This window comes from Haliotis asinina, chromosome 7 (genome assembly GCF_037392515.1).
Source record: "Haliotis asinina isolate JCU_RB_2024 chromosome 7, JCU_Hal_asi_v2, whole genome shotgun sequence".
Classification (NCBI taxonomy): domain Eukaryota; kingdom Metazoa; phylum Mollusca; class Gastropoda; order Lepetellida; family Haliotidae; genus Haliotis; species Haliotis asinina.
In genome coordinates this window covers 62,587,620-62,611,452 of record NC_090286.1, presented here as the reverse complement: position 1 = coordinate 62,611,452, position 23,833 = coordinate 62,587,620, and the positions used below count along the sequence as shown (strand labels likewise).

The 23,833-nt window shown below is 41.5% G+C and overlaps 1 protein-coding gene across 1 annotated transcript in view; it reads right to left on the bottom strand.

The window, feature by feature from the left end:
- LOC137290232 (uncharacterized) overlaps positions 1-22,812 on the bottom strand; it is a 72,864-nt gene extending 50,052 nt beyond the window's left edge. The window contains exon 1 of the mRNA XM_067820985.1: positions 22,557-22,812. The gene's annotated coding sequence lies outside the window, so the exon portion shown is untranslated. The remainder of the gene's footprint in view (positions 1-22,556) is intronic.
- Positions 22,813-23,833: the final 1,021 nt, after the last annotated feature.

Sequence of the window (23,833 nt, the reverse complement as noted above, 5' to 3'; positions counted from 1 at the left end):
TTCCTTGTTTCGTTGTCAAAATGCATGACACGACGCTATTATTGACATACATTATGGTGTTTTCATCACTGGCTAGGCTGTACCCTTATTCCAGTAGTTGTAAGCGTAATGAAGTTACTAAATAAGGAATGGCTTCTCCTCAAAATCCTTGTGTGGAGCATTTCTTTGGGTTTTCTGACACATCTTTATGTGCACTGATTCTAGTTTATGTTTCAAGGCAGTGTACTGGTATAACGCTGCGGCTCCACGACACTGACTTCACAATAGCTGCTTCATGGAGAAGTGTCAGTTACTGCGACATTCCTCAGAAACCAGGAGTTATTATAGAAAGTGGTCCTCATCTAGTCGTTGTTCGTTAAGTGAAAATTAATTAATCTGACAGATTCTTTCCTTCCCCCTTTGGTACATTTTGATTTATATGTTGTCAACATATATGGAACGTTAAATGATTAATGAACAATTAATGGTTTAACTGGACGATGGCCAGAGGACAATATACCCGAGTGTCTCGTCTACCCTATTAAAACTGATTTATTGCGAACATTGACTCGAACTATTTCTGCATGATCCATTTCGGTAATTTTACCATAATGCATGGTGAGAGTGAGAGGTTACATTCAGTAAGGTATGAACTGTATGAGGAGGTCAACACTTCCGGTCCCCTTAGTTCGGCAAGCGCCACACCTTGGGCCTTGAGGGAATATGCACTGAAGAAGGGTTTCGTCTAATGCCATATTTAACAAGATATAGTACAGCCATCCCGCATACAACTATCGATTGTTTTTTTAATGAGATACCATGTTTAAAAAAGAATATTCGAACTAGTGTCACGCCAGCAGGCTATCGCGACGCACATATTTGTGAAAAACAATCCCAGTCGAGCACATGATACCAACTAGGCGTGAGAGCAAGGCCTCTGTCTAAAAGCTCTTTAGAGACCTTCTGTGACTTGCAACAGGTTTAAAAGGGATTAACACGAGTCAGTGCAGGAGCTAAGGCTTTTAGTAGTCAGTGATTTCACTCACAATACGGGAAGCCATGTGAAAGCAATGTTGGCGTCTACATTGATACCCTGTCTTCTCCGGTTCCTCCTGCTTGTGAAATATGAAATACGGGTAACCTGACAAAGTAAATTACACAGACCCGAGAACACAACGTAGTATATCAGTAAATTCTACTCCATGACTGTCCGTGTTATTGTTATGATATAGTGGCAGCTAACTGAAGCCCCCGTAAATACTGAGTGACGTCATGTGTGAATTTTAATGCTTGCAAAACCTTCAAAAGGAGGAGATGAAGTTTCGGTACTTTGAAAAGAGACAAAATGAAGTTTGTACAATGCTGACTGAACCATCAAAAGAGAGATATCAAGTTTCCAGAATCCTGGCCAAACCTTCAAAAGAGAGGCAAATGGCGCTTCCAGAATTTGACTGAACACATTAAAACTATGAAAGACGATCTGCCTTGAGCCTTGTCCTTTGTTATATTTTGGTGTTCTTGCTACATATGTGACCCACTGTATTGCCGTATATAACCTTAAACCTAATTCTGTGTGCGTTAGCATAACTTATCAAATTAGTATTTATCTGATTTCCTGTTGTTCACATTGTAGTTTTGTACAATAAACCCATAGGGTTAACATCGGCCTTTCAATCAACAAGTAACAGTAAATCTTATATTATGATGCACTGTGCATGTCTTGGGCAGATTATAAACTGTGTAATCTAGCAGGTAGTACGATATGTATTGATATGAAAGGTGATGTACTATATACCTATACTGGATTGACTATTGTGTATATCTGGCATGAACGCTGCTGTTCTGTAGATGTGTCCAACGAACCCTGTCATATTGTGTGACATTGTAACGACAACACGGAGAATGTTCCGGATCAAGACAATATGTGAGGCGCTGAAGGCATAGAATGACATTCGTTGTCTGATACTAGACAGAAACCAGGTGCTGGTTCGTGGTTGAAGGCAGCAATGTGTTGCACTCATATCACAAAGAACCTGTTGAAAATAGGCTAGGGTCGAAATATGGTTGGACATCATTCTCGATACAATAAGATAATAATATCTCAAAGACACTCGAGCCTCAATATCATTCCCACCGTCAAAAGTTTCTTAGGATCCGTCTCAGTTTGAGACTTCATTGATAGAACACGTCCATCCATCCATTTGTCGAGGTTGAAAACGCGTTCGTTACAAGCCGACTATCGTTTGCTCTTAACCCGTAATGTCTAAAGTATCATTGTAAACGGGACAGTTAATGCTATTTATCAAGTCATTGGCTCTTCACCAACCAACTAATTACTGGCGGTGTTCGCCATTGTCTGCTATCGCCCGTGACATTAAGTGGCATATTCGTCTCAACCCGTTGTACGGCATCAGGTGAGCTCTCATCTTCCCCGTCGGCTATCTCCACCAGCCTGCTGCTCTCACTCCTCCTAATGAGTCTCATGTAAGTGACCAGGCCCTGCTGAAGGGACAGGCTCAATCTGATTACGCTTATGTTCTGTCACCAGTCAGCATCTGCCAGAAATCTACGAAGTCAGAAAGTGGAGATATGGACGCTTGTTACACAAGTGCCTTACATTGTACGGATATGATACAGCTACTGCCATGCATGTGTACCTGGTGTTGCATGGCAACACAGCAGAGCCATATGGTTAATCACTGGTGTAACTTGTAGCCCCGGTTTCCAGCAGCATATGAAATCGTTGACGCGCAAACGCTTATATAATTTGGTTTGTGAAGATGTAACATTTATGTGTGTCCGTGAAGGTTTGGAATTTCGGGTGATTATTCTTTAAATACAATCGAAGGGTAAGGGTACGGGTATGGGGATTTAGATTGATAATCGTCACCCTCTACTGATAATTGATCTCCTAAGAGGGATGGGTAACATGAAAATCCTGAACTTCTTACTCAGTGAGAGAGTGAGTCGTTTTTAACATACTATAGGACAGCATTTCATTTAGTTTATGGCATGTCAGCTCGGCGTGGGAGAAGACCAAACGTTATGCAGGTCCCAGTGGAACCCACTGTTATGGGCACGTTTGTCAACAACGCAAGTTCGTGGCAGTTAGCTGTTTGAACAGGGCAACATCTGACTAATTTGTCTTTAAACGTTATGTCTTGTTGAATCATACGTTTGGTACTAGCACCAAAACAACCAGCTGCCTCGATCCCAATTATCATTCTCTATGCAGAATATGGTTCTATAGGCACCCCCGCATCCGTTGACCATCGTCGTACTCGTGATTGCGTGTCACATCCAACCAGTGAACGTCTACCTCATTTGGGGATTCGTCCAGCATTAAGCAAAACTGTCTTGGTGTAACTGAAGATCCATTCAAAGCATCATTCAGCCCAGTTCACACAGTCACGTGCCAATGGATGAGAGAAACGAAGGATTAGACCTCCCCAGACACAATATTGTCCTGTCCTTCAATCTGAAATAGAAGTGAATGACAACTGACAATCTGATCTTGCAGTTCCAGTCTTGTCGGCCGTATTATCCACACATGTGCCAAACCATTACCAACCATTACCAACCGAAAAGAGTCGGTTTTGGTAATTGTCTCCAGTCTGGGAGCAGGGCAGAAAAGACATTCCTCTCGGTGACATAATGCCTGTAGGATGACAGGATGTAGGATGATAACTGGTAGCAAATGGAAGCTAAAGGTAACAATCCTACCAGTCAGATGGTGGGGAAGATATATACAAGAGATCAGAGACCAGGGATCGGGAACAGTCTCATCTATCCTTCGTATACGTTGCACTGACAGACACCACCAGTCTCAATTCACATGGCTCCACAAAAAGAATTGTATCCTGTTTTGCATCACACACCTCAGCATATCTAGTGAACATGTTGGTAATCTCAATGACCAGGCAACATATTCGCCGATAAAATGGCTATATATATATATGGCTATATATGTGTGTGTGTGTGTGTGTGTGTGTGTGTGTGTATATATATATATAGAGAGAGAACAGCAGTACATATGTATATGTATATATGTATATATGTATATATATGTGACAAGATATCCTAGTATAGTTCTCTCTGTATATCTCTGTGATACGACAGTCTCTGAATATATATGAAACACCATACCAAGCTACACTTGCCACATAAAGAAAATGTGCATTGTGAAAATATTATCCCATTTGATAAGTGCGATAAAAATGTCAAAGGTACATATGATCATAATATGAGACCGCAACAAGTCGGGAGAATTTCAATTGAAATGTCAATCACAATGACGTCACGAGTACACAAGCGGGACAGAGGTCAACCGACCACGTCACAAACTCACTAACGGGTATATCCACCATCGGCATCGAGAACAGCAGTACATCGACGACACATAGAGCCTGTCAAACGTGCAAGGAAGGCTTGTGGGGTGTCACGCCAGATTCTCTCAAGTTCTGTTGCAAGGTCAAGGACGTTATCTGGCGAATGAGGAAGACGGCGTAGATGTCGACCCATCTCGTCCCAAACATGCTCTATCGGAGAGAGATCCGGTAAATTTGCAGGCCAAGGCAGTACGTCAATGTTGTGGTGTTGCAAGAAATCTATAGCAGCCCTTGCCGTATGAGGGCGGGCATTGTCCTGTTGACCCAGGGCCATGACGTTACAGAAAAGGAATTGCCACAAGTCGAAAAGTCTGATCCCTGTAGCCCTCACCAGTTAAGTTGCCCTGAACAGTCACCAAAGGTAGGTTTTTGGCGTGCTGTTTTTCCACCCCAAATCATAACGTAACCACCACTAAAGCGATTCCTCTCCAAGACACAAGCCTGTGCATAACGTTCTCCCACGCGTCCAAAGGCACGTTGACGCCCACCACTATGGAAAATGTTAAGCCTGGACTCATGTGTAAAAACAACATTTCTCCACCAAAACAAGGGTCTGTGGACATCATCTCGGCACCACATTCAGCGAGCTTGTCGATGATGTTGTGTCAGGACAGGTCGTATGGCGGGACGTCGTGGTCTGATCCCGTGATGACGTAAACGTTGTCGAACTGTGTTGGGGTGAATACGGCGAAGTCCAGGGATGATTCGGCCAGTCATCACTGCAGTCTGAAACCTGTGGCGAAGATGGGTCACCCTTATCCACCTGTCCTCTCTTGGAGTTGTTACACATGGACGTCCAGAACGTGTCCGATAGATGACGTCATTTGTGTTCTGGAGGCGTCTCACCAGTGCAGAAATGGTGTTCTGTTAGCAGTGGAAATGTACAGCCACTTGTCGTTGAGACATTCTCCCACGGGCCAACCCAGTGGCCTCATGACGTTGTGCAGACGTTAGCCTTAGTATACTATGCGTTTCAATAGCCGTTTAATATTTTAACGATCGGGGGTTGAGGTTTCAAAAGTGACAGTATTGTGCGGCATTCGTTTGCTCCGTTTCTCTTTCCCGGAATGCACGTGGAACAACGTATTCAACGTTTCAAGGACGCAACCACTGACGTCACGGAACATGGCACGTGCATGCATGTTGGAAACATGTCACTAATCTCTGAGTTTAAATCCTTATGTGTCTTACACAGGTTTGATAAATTTAGATCGTAAATTTTGGCATGCACAGTTTCTTTATATGCCCAGTATGTATTGCTCTCTGAATATATACGCGACACTTTGGCAAAATGAATCTCACAGAAAGTATGATTCGATGTCAGACGGTATCGATGACTACATACGTCACACGATGTCGACCTACATGACGTCTCTGACTGTACATGTGACACAATGTCGACCTACATGACGTCTCTGACTGTACATGTGACACGATGTCGACCTACATGACTTCTCTGACTGTACATGTGACACGATGTCGACCTACACGTCGTATCTGATTATACGACCTACACGACGTCGACCTACATGACGTCTCTGACTGTACATTTGACACGATGTCGACCTACATGACGTCTCTCTGACTGTACCTGTGACACGATGCCGACCCACGCTTCCCCTCTGGCCATATATTATGTGAGTGACACGATGTATATTTTGAGTATAAAAAGGCAAGTCAATGCCCACCAAGAGGCCTTGTATTACAGGATGTATGGAGTAAAAAACCCATCTCAATCCAGAATGTATGTGGTGTTGCCGCTAACGCTGCCTGGAGTCTCGGTGACCCTGTAGCCATTCAATCACAGGAACTGTCCGCGTGGAAGATTCTCCAGTATGGATCAAACAACTCTGTAGAAACCGATCTGCTCGTCTATTAGCAAGCTATCTGGGCGACAAGCAACACAATAAAGTCATTAGACAATTTACCCTCCACGATCCAACACTGACAATTCGCAGTGATTTTGACGAGCATCGACGCCTTCATTATGGGGCTGAGAACAAAGACCTTACGCTTAACCGACACACATGCGTGTTTGAGCCTGGTTTGTCACACTGAACATATGTGACGAAAACACAGTCAAAAACAAATTACAGCCAGAGAAGAGTGCTTGATTGGCCAAGATGTGTTTGGTCGGATCACAGAGGACGAGCCACCATTGCCCGAGAGGCCAGTGAATCCCTAGCTCGTTACTGAATTAGAACCAGGCCTGCTCAAGTTGCTGTTCGAGTGCTCACTCTGGCCATTATTTTACCCAATAAAAATTCTGTAGCGAATGCGCATAGTAATATGGCTAATTGTGTGTGAAACAGTTAGGTATTGACTAGGAAGTATACCTTAAGGGATTTTCTCAAGTTGGTTCAATTAACTTCATTTACAGTAATACCTTTCATATCTATTTTTCAACATCCTTCATAACGTAACAGTTTTCACTGAAAATGAGATATAGGTAATATGTGAAAAACTTTGATTTATGAAAATGGCCGTTTTATTTAATATGCAGTCTAACGCTGTACAGGTGAAGTTTCCCCAACACTCAGGTCAAACCCAACACGTTGATAAAAAGTGTGAATATGAAACGTCAGTTCTCGTTTTCGATGATATTGACTGAATGTTGCCAAAAGCGGCCTGAATGCAAGTCTGTTAATTTGTCAGAGAATATCAGAATAATTCACACGACTCACCAATACCGCGGCGAAACCAGGCAGGAACATCCTTGTACAGTTTTTTATGATATCTGTTTCTCGCTTTATATGTGAGGAAAGTTTAACTTCCACGTTGAAGGATCCATTACTACATTTACGTAGTATCCTTGGACAAGATGATTAGATCCACATTGTCTCTGTTTACCCAGCAATAAAATGGCACCCGTCTGGATGTGTTGCCAGTGTGAGTGTTTAGTTCATTGCGCCTAACAGGCAGTATGTCTGTATGGTACTCAGTCAGTTGAAAAAGTAAAGGTAAGTACAATAGTGTCCTACGGGACAGTAATGTAAAGGAATGTAGCAGGTAATGTGTCTGGACATGAGCGCCATGTAGGCGGACTATTACTATTCAAATATGTTTGATGACGTTTTCAACAGCATTTCAGTTTTGTCGTTTCCTATTATCAATTTGCTAAATAAAACAGATCTAAACCTAAACCTAAACTATACATTTAGAAAACGCCAGACTGAACCCATATCGTATCGATATGACGTCACCTTTATTACGATCAGGTGAGGTTTAAGATGACTGCACACTTAGAGTGACGTCCATACGCACGTGTGAGTATATTTAGTTTCATGCCACACTCACCAATGTTCCAGCGGCGGCGGTCTGTATATAATCGAGTCTGGACAAGACAGTCCAGTGATCAAGAGCATGCGCAATTGGGAACCGATGACATGTGTCAAACAAGTCAACGAGCCTGACCACCCGATTCCGTTAGTCGCCTCTTACAAGCATGTATTGGTAAAGACCAATATTCTAACCCGTACCTTCACGTTCCTGCGCGCATGTGATTGTTTGTAGTAGTTTGGACTGAAGCCGACTTTAGCGTGCTAGCCTTCTCACATGTTATAAGGTCTTACTGTCATGCTGAAGTTTAAAATCGATATCCGACAGTCGCACTTTTATCGCCCTAGAACAAAAGGCAAGGTATCAACAAGTACAATATTCTATCATGTTTTGGTATGACGCAAAACGTGGACTATCCGTGCTGTACGCAGAATAAATGTCTACTTGATTTGACCTCGGAGACAGCTCTGGTCAATGTGATTAGTTGCATGTCGGATATAATGACATAGAGAAACAGCAGGTATACAGCTGAGCTGTTACACCGATCCTCATCAACTGTGCTGGCATCCTGTGATATATAAACAGTTGCTGGAAATGCCATACAGACAAGGCCGTGTTATCTAACCAATCTGCCGACACAGCGATGCTGGCCATGAACCCCGTCGTTGTCACTAATGTTAATTGTAGCCAATAGCAGAGGCTATCCCTGCGTTAAATAAGACACGTGTGTCGCGGCTATGACCAGTCTAAGGTTTCAAACCTCCGTAGATGCGCACCCGTAGTGTCGACGAGGGTGTTGATCATTATCTGCCCGGGAATGTCGCTGCCGTTATAGCGACGCATGAGAGTTGGCGGTCTGGAGCCGGGAGCCTTGTCATAATCAAATCCAATTTGGTACTGTTGCAGGTTCATTTCGGTGTCTGTATCTCGCCATTCATTAGGACCGGACACATTGAGGTAATTTAGACAATATTGACCAGATAACTATGTGATACGGAGGCGTGAGGTATCGTGTCTCTCATCCCAGATGAGGCCATCCTTCCACTCACCCTAAATTCCTTTCAAGATATTACGTTTTCTCATTTTTTGTCAAAAATACAGCTTAATATAAACGGAGTTGATTGGATGTGGGAGAAAGTAAATCAGAATGTATAGTGTTACATAAAACAGGATCCGATAACATTCTTCAGTGTAATGAGCAGATGAATGCACAAAATGTAGATTTTCATGGAAGTGACGCATGCGTTAACCATATCACACAACGTACTCATCCCATCGTAATCCTCACTTCTTACTACAAACATGATGCACTGGGATCTGCTCTTCAACGGTTACCTCAAGGGACAAACAACCTACGGAAGAGGTTATCAATGATCTGATGACAGTGAATATCATGAAACTATACATACAGACCATGTAGAAAATACAAACAACGTTTGTGTCATTGTGCCTCACATATTTCGGCGATAATTACAAGTCACAGTAATGGTTGCAGTCATCTCTTTTTCAGAAAATAAAGGCTTTATTCTGAAACGGATGTTAAGTTCAGCGTTCGCTAATAACCTCCCTATGTTGTGAGGCACTTGAGTGAACACTGAGGACGGTTAAACGTGGAAGGACGGTGCCGAGAGTAATGAGAGCATGAGACCTATCTCCTTGAGGCTAAGGGAGGACAAAGCATCGACTAGATGAGCTCATGCTCCCTGGCTTCCAACCATCATGTCAAAGACTGGTGCCAGTTGGCTACTCTTGGACTGGGTTGGTCTGAAGAATTATAATCGGCAGGTGGATTGTCAATGACTAACCGACAGTTAATGGTTCTCAACTTCTGCCTTTATTTCCCCTTTAAAAATAATAGACACGGCAATCCCAGAGTGCATACACTGTATTTGGTATGTAAAGTGCAGCCGGTTAAATGTATGCCCCATTAATTTTCAATCAAATGGACGTCCAAAGGCTAAAAGAAACCAATATTGACACAATCTTAATGAGACTACTGTGAACAGATGATCAAACAGAATGTCAGTGCCTGTGTTCAGTACTGGTGTGTTTTGAAATCGTATTTCATAGGACGACTAATCTTTTTGCAAATTTGATTGTTGTATTTCTGGTGCAATCAATGCGCGCAGTTTGTACTACACTCGTTCTAAGCAATACACGTAAACATACTATATGGACGTAAACATGTCACAGGGACGTAAACATGTCATATGGAAGTAGACGTGCTATATGGACGTAAACATGTCACAGGGACGTAAACATGTCATATGGAAGTAGACGTACTATATGGACGTAAACATGTCACAGGGACGTAAACATGTCATATGGAAGTAGACGTGCTATATGGACGTAAATATGTCACAGGGACGTAAACATGTCATATGGAAGTAGACGTGCTATATGGACGTAAACATGTCACAGGGACGTAAACATGTCATATGGAAGTAGACGTGCTATATAGACGTAAATATGTCACAGGGACGTAAACATGTCATATGGAAGTAGACGTGCTATATGGACGTAAACATATCACAGGGAAGTAAACATGTCATATGGAAGTAGACGTGCTATATGGACGTAAACATGTCATATGGAAGTAGACGTGCTATATGGACGTAAACATGTCATATGGAAGTAGACGTGCTATATGGACGTAAACATGTCATATGGAAGTAGACGTGCTATATGGACGTAAACATGTCACAGGGACGTAAACATGTCATATGGAAGTAGACGTGCTATATAGACGTAAACATGTCATATGGAAGTAGACGTGCTATATGGACGTAAACATGTCATATGGAAGTAGACGTGCTATATGGACGTAAACATGTCACAAGGACGTAAACATGTCATATGGAAGTAGACGTGCTAGATGGACGTAAACATGTCACAGGGACGTAAACATGTCATATGGAAGTAGACGTGCTATATGGACGTAAACATGTCACAGGGACGTAAACATGTCATATGGAAGTAGACGTGCTATATGGACGTAAATATGTCACAGGGACGTAAACATGTCATATGGAAGTAGACGTGCTATATGGACGTAAATATGTCACAGGGACGTAAACATGTCATATGGAAGTAGACGTGCTATATGGACGTAAACATGTCATATGGAAGTAGACGTGCTAGATGGACGTAAATATGTCACAGGGACGTAAACATGGCATATGGAAGTAGACGTGCTATATAGACGTAAACATGTCACAGGGACGTAAACATGTCATATGGAAGTAGACGTACTATATGGACGTAAACATGTCATATGGAAGTAGACGTACTATATGGACGTAAATATGTCACAGGGACGTAAACATGTCATATGGAAGTAGACGTGCTATATAGACGTAAATATGTCACAAGGACGTAAACATGTCATATGGAAGTAGACGTGCTATATAGACGTAAATATGTCACAGGGACGTAAACATGTCATATGGAAATAGACGTGCCATATGGACGTAAATATGTCACAGGGACGTAAACATGTCATATGGAAGTAGACGTGCTATATAGACGTAAACATGTCACAGGGACGTAAACATGTCATATGGAAGTAGACGTGCTATATAGACGTAAACATGTCATATGGAAGTAGACGTGCTATATAGACGTAAACATGTCACAAGGACGTAAACATGTCATATGGAAGTAGACGTACTATATGGACGTAAACATGTCACAGGGACGTAAACATGTCATATGGAAGTAGACGTGCTTTATAGACGTAAACATGTCATATGGAAGTAGACGTGCTATATAGACGTAAACATGTCACAAGGACGTAAACATGTCATATGGAAGTAGACGTACTATATGGACGTAAACATGTCACAGGGACGTAAACATGTCATATGGAAGTAGACGTGCTATATAGACGTAAACATGTCACAGGGACGTAAACATGTCATATGGAAGTAGACGTACTATATGGACGTAAACATGTCACAGGGACGTAAACATGTCATATGGAAGTAGACGTGCTATATAGACGTAAATATGTCACAGGGACGTAAACATGTCATATGGAAGTAGACGTGCTATATGGACGTAAATATGTCACAGGGACGTAAACATGTCATATGGAAGTAGACGTGCTATATAGACGTAAACATGTCATATGGAAGTAGACGTGCTATATAGACGTAAACATGTCACAAGGACGTAAACATGTCATATGGAAGTAGACGTGCTAGATGGACGTAAACATGTCACAGGGACGTAAACATGTCATATGGAAGTAGACGTGCTAGATGGACGTAAATATGTCACAGGGACGTAAACATGTCATATGGAAGTAGACGTACTATATGGACGTAAACATGTCACAGGGACGTAAACATGTCATATGGAAGTAGACGTGCTATATGGGCGTAAATATGTCACAGGGACGTAAACATGTCATATGGAAGTAGACGTGCTATATGGACGTAAATATGTCACAGGGACGTAAACATGTCATATGGAAGTAGACGTGCCATATGGAATATCTTCATCTTTTATAGACAGTACATTGAGTCACCTAGTTACATGTCTTCATGTCTATGGCAGTACTAACATAGTGTCCAAATCTGCACGGCCCGAGAAGGTCCAGGGTAGAATAGGCCTTCAGGAACCAATACTTGCCAGAAAAGGAGACTATGCATGTCGTAAGAGGCGTCTAACGGAATCGGGTGGTCAGGCTCTCTGACTTGGTTGGCACGTGTCATCGGTTTCCAATTGCGCAGATCGATGCTGATGCTCTTGACCACTGGATTGTCTGGTCCAGACACGATTATTTTCAGAAAGCCGCCATCTAGCTGGAAGTGCGGCGTAAAACTAAACACACTCACTCACTCCAAATCTGCACAGGGTTACACCATTCAAGCAAAGAGTGCGCGTTTCAAAACATGTTATGGTAGATATGTAGAAGACATTTCAGTTTGGACATTGGTGACAAAATGGTGTCGGATGTTGTGTCATGTTTGGGCTTGTGCTAAACGTCAGAGTGTTTGTGATGTGACAGCAGCAGCACAAGCGTGAGCACCTGGTGAACACCTGCCATGACGAGTCGACAGTGATGCGTTGGCACAGTAGATACAGCTGGAAATGTAAACAGACTCTCTCTGTGTGTGTGGAGAGATTTCTTATTAGTATGGAAATGGTTATGTCACTTCTATTAAAACGTAATAACCACCCAAGTTGAAACTGCTACTGCTACTGCTACAGCACAGTGTAGGAGTGTATTCAGCCGCAACAAGCTAACTACAATCCCTGTTACGAGGTTGACAATCTACTATGAGACATTTCACATGACAGACATGGGAGCGGAATCAAATTATTTAAAGGGGCAGTGCAGACACGTACACCTCTGCTAAAGCCTGTCTTGGGGTGCCCAGAATAACACGTATATATTATCGCATCATAATTAAATCACATGACCCCCACGGATTGTCAATTCACATCGACAAAACTGGTTGTCGCCTAGTTACTTTCGTACCTAACCACTCCGATAACGATAGCAGTTAAAAGATCTCAAGATTCCCAGATTGTTAAGGAGCAACAATAATGTAACTGAACTCATGCTTTTCCTTTAATTCAATTTTCCCCTCTACAAATGGAACAAATCACGCGGTACTGATCTAATATTGAGACAAATCCTTTGAACAGTTCTCCATCAATCACCAGATTTAACAGTGCCAGAATCACATCGTGATCGCGCCCGGAGGTGATAGGAGTATACCTCTTAGCCAAAGTCATCTCTTGCCATAATTCAATCGGACGATGTCGCAGACAGATATATTTCTTTGGTGAAATCGTTTTCTTTTCGCGAAATACAAGAACCTGTAGACTTGTGGGCTGCCATGGGGAATCTTCCAGTCAATACTGAATTCGAGACAAGCAGGAGCGGATCCTGGAAAGCAACCAAGGGGAACCAATCTCACGATTTACGTTGTTAAATAGAACAACACATTGTACTGTGTTATCAGTGAGAGCCACTTCAAGTCACTGGGGTAGCACGTCTTTTACATTTCTACATAATACAATCTGCCCTTACAAATGAGGCACCCCTGTTGTGCCAGGGACTCCTTGCTCTGAATCCAGTATGAAACTACGCGATGAAAAGATTCCTGACTTCAAACGATCCTAAACAATCAATTCTATGAAACTATCTGTTTAGAAAAGTACCTGATTGAAACTATTGTCATTTATTGGTCTGTACCCTGAAGAAATGTTGTCCTTAATTCCCCAGACACGGCGTCAATGATTGGGTTGTGGAAAGCAGACGTCATTTGAGTGTAAAGGTTAACGTTGAACACATTGCGGTAATATGAATTGGTCATACCTATGGGATAGATTGATGCTGGTTAATACAATGCCCCAGTTTCAGAGCGACGTCCATATATTTGGCAGTATAGAAAGCAGGCGGAAATAGTGAGATTGAATATATTTCAACAATACATTTCTGATAAAAGATAAATAACTTGAATGACAACGTAGCGAAGATACATCGTCACTCATGATCAGATATCAATATTTCTCAAAACCAGTTATCATGACTATTTAATCGTAATTACTTAACGCATTTTCTGTCGCATATCATGTCGTCAATGACTTGGTTGTCTGGTCCAGACATATTTACAGTCTGCGGTCTAATTACTGAGTGCGGTGTTAAACAGGCAAACACATATACATCATATACTTCCTTTTAATTGCCCGACAGTAAAAAGATATATGTATGTTTGCTTCCTTGTTTTTGTTTGTTTGAGAGTGTACACATAACCATGTTGACAAAACATACGTTGTGTGACAGCCTTCCCAGGAAATACTATAATCAATAACAACAAGGTGTATATGTCAGCCTACCAAAGATATACTGATACCAGTGATGCGTGCTTTTGACATCCTACCCAAGATATACTGATACCAGTGATGCGTGCTTTTGACAGCGTACCCAAGATATACTGATACCACTGATGCGTGCTTTTGACAGCCTACCCAAGATATACTGATACCAGTGATGCGTGCTTTTGACAGTGTTCCCAAGATATACTGATACCAGTGATGCGTGCTTTTGACAGCCTACCCAAAATATACTGATACCAGTGATGCGTGCTTTTGACGGCGTACCCAAGATATACCGATACCAGTGATGCGTGTTTTTGACAGCCTACCAAAGATATACTGATGCATAATAACACACGTAACGTGTTTGCATGTGTTTGATAGCAAATACCAAGATTTGTCATATATTTTAATTATGTGCTGATTAAGTAACATCACAAGATATAAAATGCGCGAGGTTGGAGACATTTATAATAACAAGCAACAGTACAGACTATTGTGTCGCATAACTCACACTGAGTAGGTCTGTACGTTTATTCATGTTATGTTGTGTTTAATATCATGCTCTACAGAAGTCCATTGTCTCTCTATCTCACTGCATCATCATTTAAGCTGCTACAGCAAATCCGACAACAATATTTAGTTACCCTAATGAATTAATTTTCTTTCTCGCAAATTTCAAATGAAAACGGGCCTTTGACGTTGAACTCCCGTTGTTGTAGAGCTGCTATGAGTAAACCATGTTTGATGTACTTCTGGAAGTGGACACCTGACGGCTGGCTACCAGTGGCAGGAGGTGTCTTCAGCTATAGTTATCAGATACGTGACATACATAGCTTTTTCAGAATCAGTCGGAGTTTGATGAACTGTTGTAGCAGTGATGGTGGAAATGATTTATGCATGTTATTTTATTTGCAAGCAAACACGCAGCAGCAATAACTATTTACCTTTAAAGGATTTGCAAGTAACTTAGTAAACCAAAACATTGGTCCAACATATTTGAAACAGAAAAGAATCCAAATATTGATTTAGTTCCTAAGGCATCTGCATTATATATACGTGTCGGATGTATCATATTGACACATGTTGTTCAGTATAATGGCAACGAGGTTACATGTATATTAGATATGTCTTCATGGGTTATTAATGCGCATAGTCGAAGTCGATATTTTGACATAGATGAGCCAGATGATATCACGTGATATCAGAATGATTACTGGAAGAATACGTAACATCTGTCATGTCTGTTGTCTGTTGTTCTTTAACAAGCCATCACATGTGCTGACCTGTGACAGAGATTAATAATACATGCTTATAACATTGCCTGAGTCGCACGACAGACGTATGTTGGTAGACACTGGTCAGGGCTATGGGCATGGCTTTTGTCGTCGTGTGTAATAACCAACCTCTGGTTTGTCTTATCTGTTTCAGCAGATACTTTCTGAGGCTGATTTTTCATCTCAATGTTAAATGTGTGTGAGTACCAAGACGTAGTTCACGGGTTTCATTTTTGTTTTGTGTGGTTAATTTGGGACAGCCGCAAGACCTGAGACACACTTCATTACGCTGAATTTCCTTGCACAATCTAAATTTCTATCAAAGGAATAAACAAAACCATTTCATGATTACTTGTACTTAAATAAGAAAATGAGCAAACAGTGTGCACGTGGTTTCTGAGACATAAATTTCGTGTGAACAGCTGGAGCGGGAGAGGTTGGCCTCAAAGCTGGAGCTGGAGAGGATGGTCTCAAAGCTGGAGGTGGAGAGGATGGCTTCAAACTAGATACAGCTTAGGGCATGTTGAGACGTATATCCTTCCTTGTGTCATCTGAAGTACAGGGAGACAACGTGGACAGGAATACGGGGAGCTACAGGCAATGAAAACGGCGTAATAACAATGGCGGCGGTATTAGATATTGCGGTTTGTCCTCACGTAACTCGTTCACTGCCTGTCGATTCACGGCATTGCAGGGACAGCCATTACCTCGTGGCTACGTCAAGGCATGACGGGCTGATTGAGACTTTCCTGTTAACCTCTAACTAGTGGTTGTGTCAGTGCATGACAGGTTGATTGAGACTTTCCTGTTAACCACTAACTAGTAGTTGTGTCAGGCATGACGGGTTGATTGAGACTTTCCTGTTAACCACTAACTAGTGGTTGTGTCAGGGCATGACGGGTTGATTGAGACTTTCCTCTTAACCACAAACTAGTGATTGAGTCAGGGTATGACGGGTTGATTGAGACTTTCTTGTTACCCACTAACTAGTGATTGAGTCAGGGCATGACGAGTTGATTTAGACTTTCCTGTTAACCTCTAACTAGTGGTTGTGTCAGGGTATGACAGGTTGATTGAGACTTCTCTGGTTGCACAAAATGCACGGAATTAACTGTAACTGAAACCCATGACAAATGAAGCCCACATCCGTAGATTTGGAAGATTTGTTGATGGTCGTCTGGAGCAGGCATATGTGAGATGGGTAATACTGTGCGCAAACCTTACGAAAAGTTTACGAGATACGTGCGTACGTGATCGTCAAAAGACAATAACAATGACAGATTATGCTTGCTCTTTCGTCTTTGTCAGTGTTAGTGCACATACATATCTTCTTATGAAGATCCACTCATCAATTCTCAGATGACATGTTTGTGATGTGGTGTCCGAGTCTACTGTGCGGACTTTTGGATTCTGGCAGTACATTAGCATCAGGTGATGGATGAGGTGTCCACCCACATGTAACACTTGCTGAATAAACATATTCAGCCTGCAAAGTTTGTCACCGGGAGCGTCCCCACCAAACGCAGATCATCTAAGATTCCATTTCACTTTGCTAGAAGGGTACTTAGTACTATACACTGATAATACGACCAGCCGTCTATAGAAATGTATTGTGTTGTCTAAGCATTAATCAAGCTGAGTATATACCAGAGCAATTCTTTGTCGCATCTTCCTATACCAGAGCAATGCAGTGTGGCGTCCTTATAAACCAGTGCAATGCCTTCCCTCATCCTCATAAACCAATGCAATGCCTTGTCTCATCTTCATAAAACAGAACAATGCCTTGTCTCATTTTGATACACCAGAGCAATGCCTTGTCTCATCTTCATAAACCAGAGAATACCTTTTCTCTTCTTCATATACCACAGCAATGCCTTTTCTTATCATCCTAACCCAGGACAATATCTTGTCTCATCTTCATAAACCAGATCAGTGCCTTGCCTCATCGTCATAAAGCAGACCAATGCCTTGTTTCATCTTCATATACCAAAGTGGTGCTTTGTGTGATCTTTATGTACCACAGCAATGCCTTGTGACATCTTCTTGTGCCACGGCAATGCCTGTGTCATCTTCATGTACCACATCAATGCCTTGTGTCCTCTTCGAGTTCTACAGCAACACCTGTATCGTCTTCGAGTTCTACAGCAATACCTGTGTCATCTTCATGTACCATAGCAGTTTCTTGACTCATCTTCATGTACCACAGCAATGCCTGTGTCATCTTCATATTCCACAGCAATGTCACAACCACACAATACAGCAATTTTAAAGTACTTTTGATTGTTGTTTTTCATTTCATCTAATAAAAGTAAACTCTACGTACACATATTCAAGACGATATGTACTCCAGTTTGTTGGAAGTGTCGTACACCTAGCAATAGGCTGGGGATAGCGTACACGATCGAGGTAATGTTTCACCCTTTCTGTAAATGCAAAGATGTAATGTCACGTTGAAACCCGCTTGTTGCACGTGATCTAACAGATGAGTGGAGGCAACACAACAATGGCCGGTACTTACTCTGGAACCCTTTCCCACAGAACATGTCTTGGCGGAACAACACTGAGGACAGGAGGCGGAACTAGCCTCTAACGCAAGGTAAGTGTTGCCATTTGGAACAACGACCCACAGGTTGTTTTCAGTGATATGTTGTCTTGAGTATGTCCGATGCTGACCTCTGTCACCTATTAATAGTTTCGTCTATGCCTTTGTCATAACAAAACATTGATCAGGCGATTTTTCAAAACATTATCATTTCAACAACATTTACAGCAAGTATTTTGTCCGATTATAAAGTGGGACACTATGGGACATATCGTTGATGTTTGTTACACAAAAGTATTTCTTAAATATAGTAGAAATTCTCTTCTTCGTTGCATTTTTACAACACCATGTCGGAATCTGTGTTAACATATTCTCGCATCATAATGATGTTTATGCTCAATAATCTGCTTCGTCACCAACATGATGTATAGTAATGACTTAATCCAGCAAGTCATAATGTAAATTAGACATATGTTTAGTCAACTGAATATATTGTCTACATCTTCTTCAAGTTGCACGTTGTTTACGTATCATCTTGCACATATGAAAACAATTACATTACAGTGTTAACTGTTTTACAGCTACAATATGGGACTGTCATCTGACCAGCCGTAAGTTGTCACTGTTCTATTGAACAGTTGTCAACTACACGGAATCTTAACTTTGTTTATTTTATTTTATTGTTGTTGTTATTGGTGTTGTTGTTGTTGTTGTTGTTGTTGTTGTTGTTGTTTTGGCACGTTTATTCGCCTATTCCGGTATTCTCATAACACCTTCCGTCTTTCACGATGCAACGAGACAAATCGACGTTCACCAATAAGCAATCGTAGCATGCCACGGTCCACGGCTGTCTGTCAGCCGACCCGCCTTAACACTCACTGTGTACCTCTGTGTGAAGTGAATTCTCGTGCTGTAATGTCAGTAAGTCAACATTTCGCAGTTCTAATGCGGTGAGTGTCGTGTCAAGTCAAAATAAGCCGCTGTTCAGGAATCTAAAGAGAAATTAATTCCCATGTTACAATATGTCAGGTTATGCGACCCTCATCGAGATAAGAGATGTTTCATACACTATGACGACTCTGCATTACGCGCTCGGGATATCGCCGCAGTCACCGAGGCTGTGGCATGAAATCATATTGAACAAGCTCATATCATATGTTCTGTATGTTATTTCCATCCCTGTCCCAGAGAACGCTCTTCCTGGGTAGCCACTGGGTAGCCGCTCATTCAATGAAATTCGAGTGCATTTGTCCTTAACCATCTTGCCGCGTCTTACTGTACAATATATGTTCAAAATAATATCAAGAAGGAGGATAAAGATTGCACCTGTACCAAGATACATCATTGCTGTTAGTCTGTTTATACTAAAAACAAACACCGCCAGGAGTTGGAATGGGTGGCCACACACAGACGTATGTGTTTGCCCGGAAACCATTCATTCATAAGCTAGTTCTTGATAAGATGGCCAGGGGATGTTTGATTAACTCCTTATGAGAATATTGACCACAACAGAAACGAACAATAGGCACTGCCAGGCTCAAGAAGTGTAAGGATTTATTTGAATCCTTCTACACACTCTTGGTCGGCCAGGAAATAACCATTATGTACAGTAGCATGACAAGTAAACCCCACATTATACAAAACATTACATTAACTAATGAATAAGAAGACCAGGGCGTGTTTAAAACACCTCTACATATTTCTGTGATTTTACCTGGTGATTTTCGGTACCGTCGAAGTGACGGCATTATAGGTGCGTTTCAACATTAATATCCAGATGTTTCGGTAACCAACGTGTAGCAGCATCAGTATGGCGCTTATTAACTCACAACGATTAACCCGTTCACTAGGCCGCACATCAACCAACCACACACGTGTATCTACAGCTCACAAAATAGCGACACATCACAGAAAGCACTTATACAGCTGTATCGATATATCACAAAAAGCATACCGGTGTATTGTTATAGAACCAACCGTACATGTGAGAGTATGAATTAACCTCCTGTAAGCACAGTCAAAGTACCCAGGCACTAAAGGGATGATCACAAATTATTTCACTCCTGGTAGTAGTTATGCCAAAGTACCTCTTTTGACTTCTTGAACTGATGGCCATGGCAGTTTCATGATAAGTGACAGTTAGCACACAAAGAGATTCTCAGTCAGTCCAAAAGTGAACCTGATGTATGAATAGTGGGCACATTTCAACCTAAACTGAAGAGTGACCAAACATATCTCCGTTTCAGAGTGAAACCTAATCGAACCCCACAAGAAGATTTAACTCCGACTCGTCTGAGTTACAAATGTGCAATTCTTGTCACTGTACTTCACGCCTAATTAACATCCGGCAATCACACTGTACTGTGTCATCCCATTAGTCATACGTCCGACTAGTAGTCATAAGGGTTTAAACAACACATAGTATAGTTGACTACACCAACATCTACCTTTGTAATACTCTTATAATAAAATGAAATGACCCAAGAAACTAAAGCACAGCTTCAAATCAGTGAACTTCAATGACCTGTTGATAGCAGGAATATATAGTAACATATTGTAAGAACTAGACACATTCTATAAATGTTTAACAATGTATTTTATTATATGTCAGACTCTCATCTTTGTACTTATAGTGTTTTCAAAATAGAGACTTTAAGCACTTTAAACACCAAACACTTGAATTCTTATTATAACATACACATTCTCAGTCTGCTATTAAAGATCAGTTGGGTAGAGGTAGGTAGCCAACAGCGTCAAGGAATTAAAGAGTGTTTTTCTGCCCTGCCTCAAGTTGGCCCCACAGTCGGACAAGTCTGTGTTCCTTTTCGCGATACACTCACTTTCTTCCCTGGATGGCAGCACCTGAGTCCATTTGACTTCTCAAACTACTTGATAGTTCAACAAAGCGATAAAAATTTGGATGATGGTGTGGCAGAGTCTTGTCCATACGGTAGCGGAAGCCTTCAAGATTGTTATTGTTCGAGGCCCAGCTTTGGGGGCTTTGAGGTGGTGTTTTCACAGAGGGTTGGGGAAACTTGCATTCATTCCCAAAGACTGTAGCATTCTCGGGGTTAGAGATCAAACTTACTTCAAGCTCTCCAATTTGTTTTATTATGTTAATATAACTTCAGTGTAATTTACTCTCTTAACATTCGTTCAAATGTCTTCATAACCTAAGACTGTAGCGTTCTCAGTGTTAGAGATTAAACTAACTTCAAGCTCTCCAATTAGCGGGCTAGTCCATTCTCTGCAAAGCGTATATACCTGTTGTTGTTTTAATTAATCTCTCATTTGCTGCATGAAAAGTGGGGGTATGACTACTGGAAGCATGACTAATGGGACACGACCCACTGTACCTCACCCCTAATTAACACGCAGCAGTCACACCGGACCTGATCTCTAATCAACACTCGGCAATCAGGCCCATACCTGAAATAGCATTCAGCACTATATCCGGCCTATTTGTGACACCAAAAATGGGTTGCCCGTGTTACTGTGAACAATATTGTGATAGCAACTGTCTCTGTTTTTTCTAAACATATTTAAAAATACTTTTCCTGAATTTTACTGCCTTGAAAAATCTGATATCCTATTGACGTAAACAACTGATAAATAAATTCTTGCACGTGAACGTTCCAGCTATTGCTGGAAGCAGTCCCAGTTTGAAGCCACGCCTGGCGGGGCTGCTGAACCAAACACAAAGAAACGGTATAAGGATCTGGTTTTGTTTCATAACTTTTCATAAATGGTAAACAAACTCAAATAGTTGTTGGTGTTCAATAATTCGTTTAGTACAATTGTAAGAATACCCGGGTGAGATTAAGCGACTCCCGATATTACCAAAAGAGCGTTCTACATCAGTAACAAAATACTTTTTTAAAGTAAAAATTATCATTAAGGACAATGTATGTCGAAACGTATCGTATAAAACATTTTATTGACCGCCACTAATACGAAATGATATAAGTTGAGGCGCTCAGTGATGCAGTCTCACAAGTGGAGTTGAAGAGAGAATGCGACTGAATGGTTGCTTCCTTTTGTTTCTGTATATGCACAGTGTTCAAACAGACATGTTACACATGCAACGGCAGCTACGATGTGTAATTATATGATATCGGAAGAAATTTATGAATATGTAACTTGTTACACATATTCATATACTCCATACGAAGTCCTTAATGTTCTGTTATATGAGTTTTTATTTGAACTTATTTTATGAATAATATCATTTGCTTAAAACAACATGAAACTGTTTACCTTTTGTTTCTTGTACGTTCCTGTAGCGTGTCCCGGTAAGTCACTCCTGGTTAAGAAAGTTGTTAATTTCAAACTCAATCCGAAATGGTATGAGTAGGTTAAACGTTATGCACTCCGCTAGATAAGAAATTCTACTAATGTCCAAACAGAAAGAAATTATCCTTAATAATTCCGTGTAGTTATGAGCCCTAGTCCAACTATTACTCCCAGCCTTAGCGTGGTGTCTCGCTCGTCCCCTTATACGCAGTGACAGAGTGTATCTGTCGTGTGCGTTAAACACTACACTTCCGGAAACGCGCGCTAGTTGTTCAGTGTCACCCGCCCGCCCCGGCAAAGCATTATGACTGGTTGGTATTCGGTCAATATCACATTCCAGTAGTCTCACGAGCTGTGATGCCAGCAACACTCACTGATACACACGTGTTTCCACGCTATCTCAGTCACTATTGGTCCAGCTCCTTCAGTGTGGTGGCGAAGGTCCGTCCCACTAAGGTCTGCGAGGGCTCGACTTTGTGACAGAAGGACAATACTGTCAACATGACAGTAGCAGTGCCTTTCATAACCGAATCAACGCAGCTATAGTCTTTTGATTTTCCAGACTTACGAATGAAGCGTTGCTACCCTTGGCCTTGAGGTGTGGGCGAGACAAGTCTAAGCAAGATTTCAATTAGCCTGATGGCTGCTTAATTTTCCTCAATTCCTCAAACGAACAAAGATTCATAAAACAGACTATATAACTAAAATTGTAGTTTGGATGACACGACATTAGTGCTGAATGAAACCAAGATCGAGAAAAAATCTTCTTTTCTTGACTTTTCACAAACGTTCCTCAATCGGAACTAAGAGTTGATTTTTTACACGTGTAATGTACCAATGAAGATCCGGGTTTCAACTGATTTTCAGAAACGCATACTGTATGGAAGAGGCAATAATAAGCGGACCGAGCGTCCAGGCTCTGGGACCTAGCTAATGTATATCTTCGTATCTGAAATGAGTATATCCATGATCGTATCAGTCACTGGATTGATTGATCCAGAATCGATTGTTATTGGATACCGTCATGAGTATGGAACATGGCTGAGTTAAACAACAGTCGAATAAAACATGTATTGTAAACTTTGGTCTCGCTCTGCAACTAAAGACCATGAACGTCAGGGAATAACGAGTGGTGATTATTCCTTAAAGAGAATGGCATACAACCCGTGATTTAAAATCTTGGCCGAAAAATATAACGTCTTCTTTTGAGAATATTCTGAGAGCAATATCTTCTCGATTTA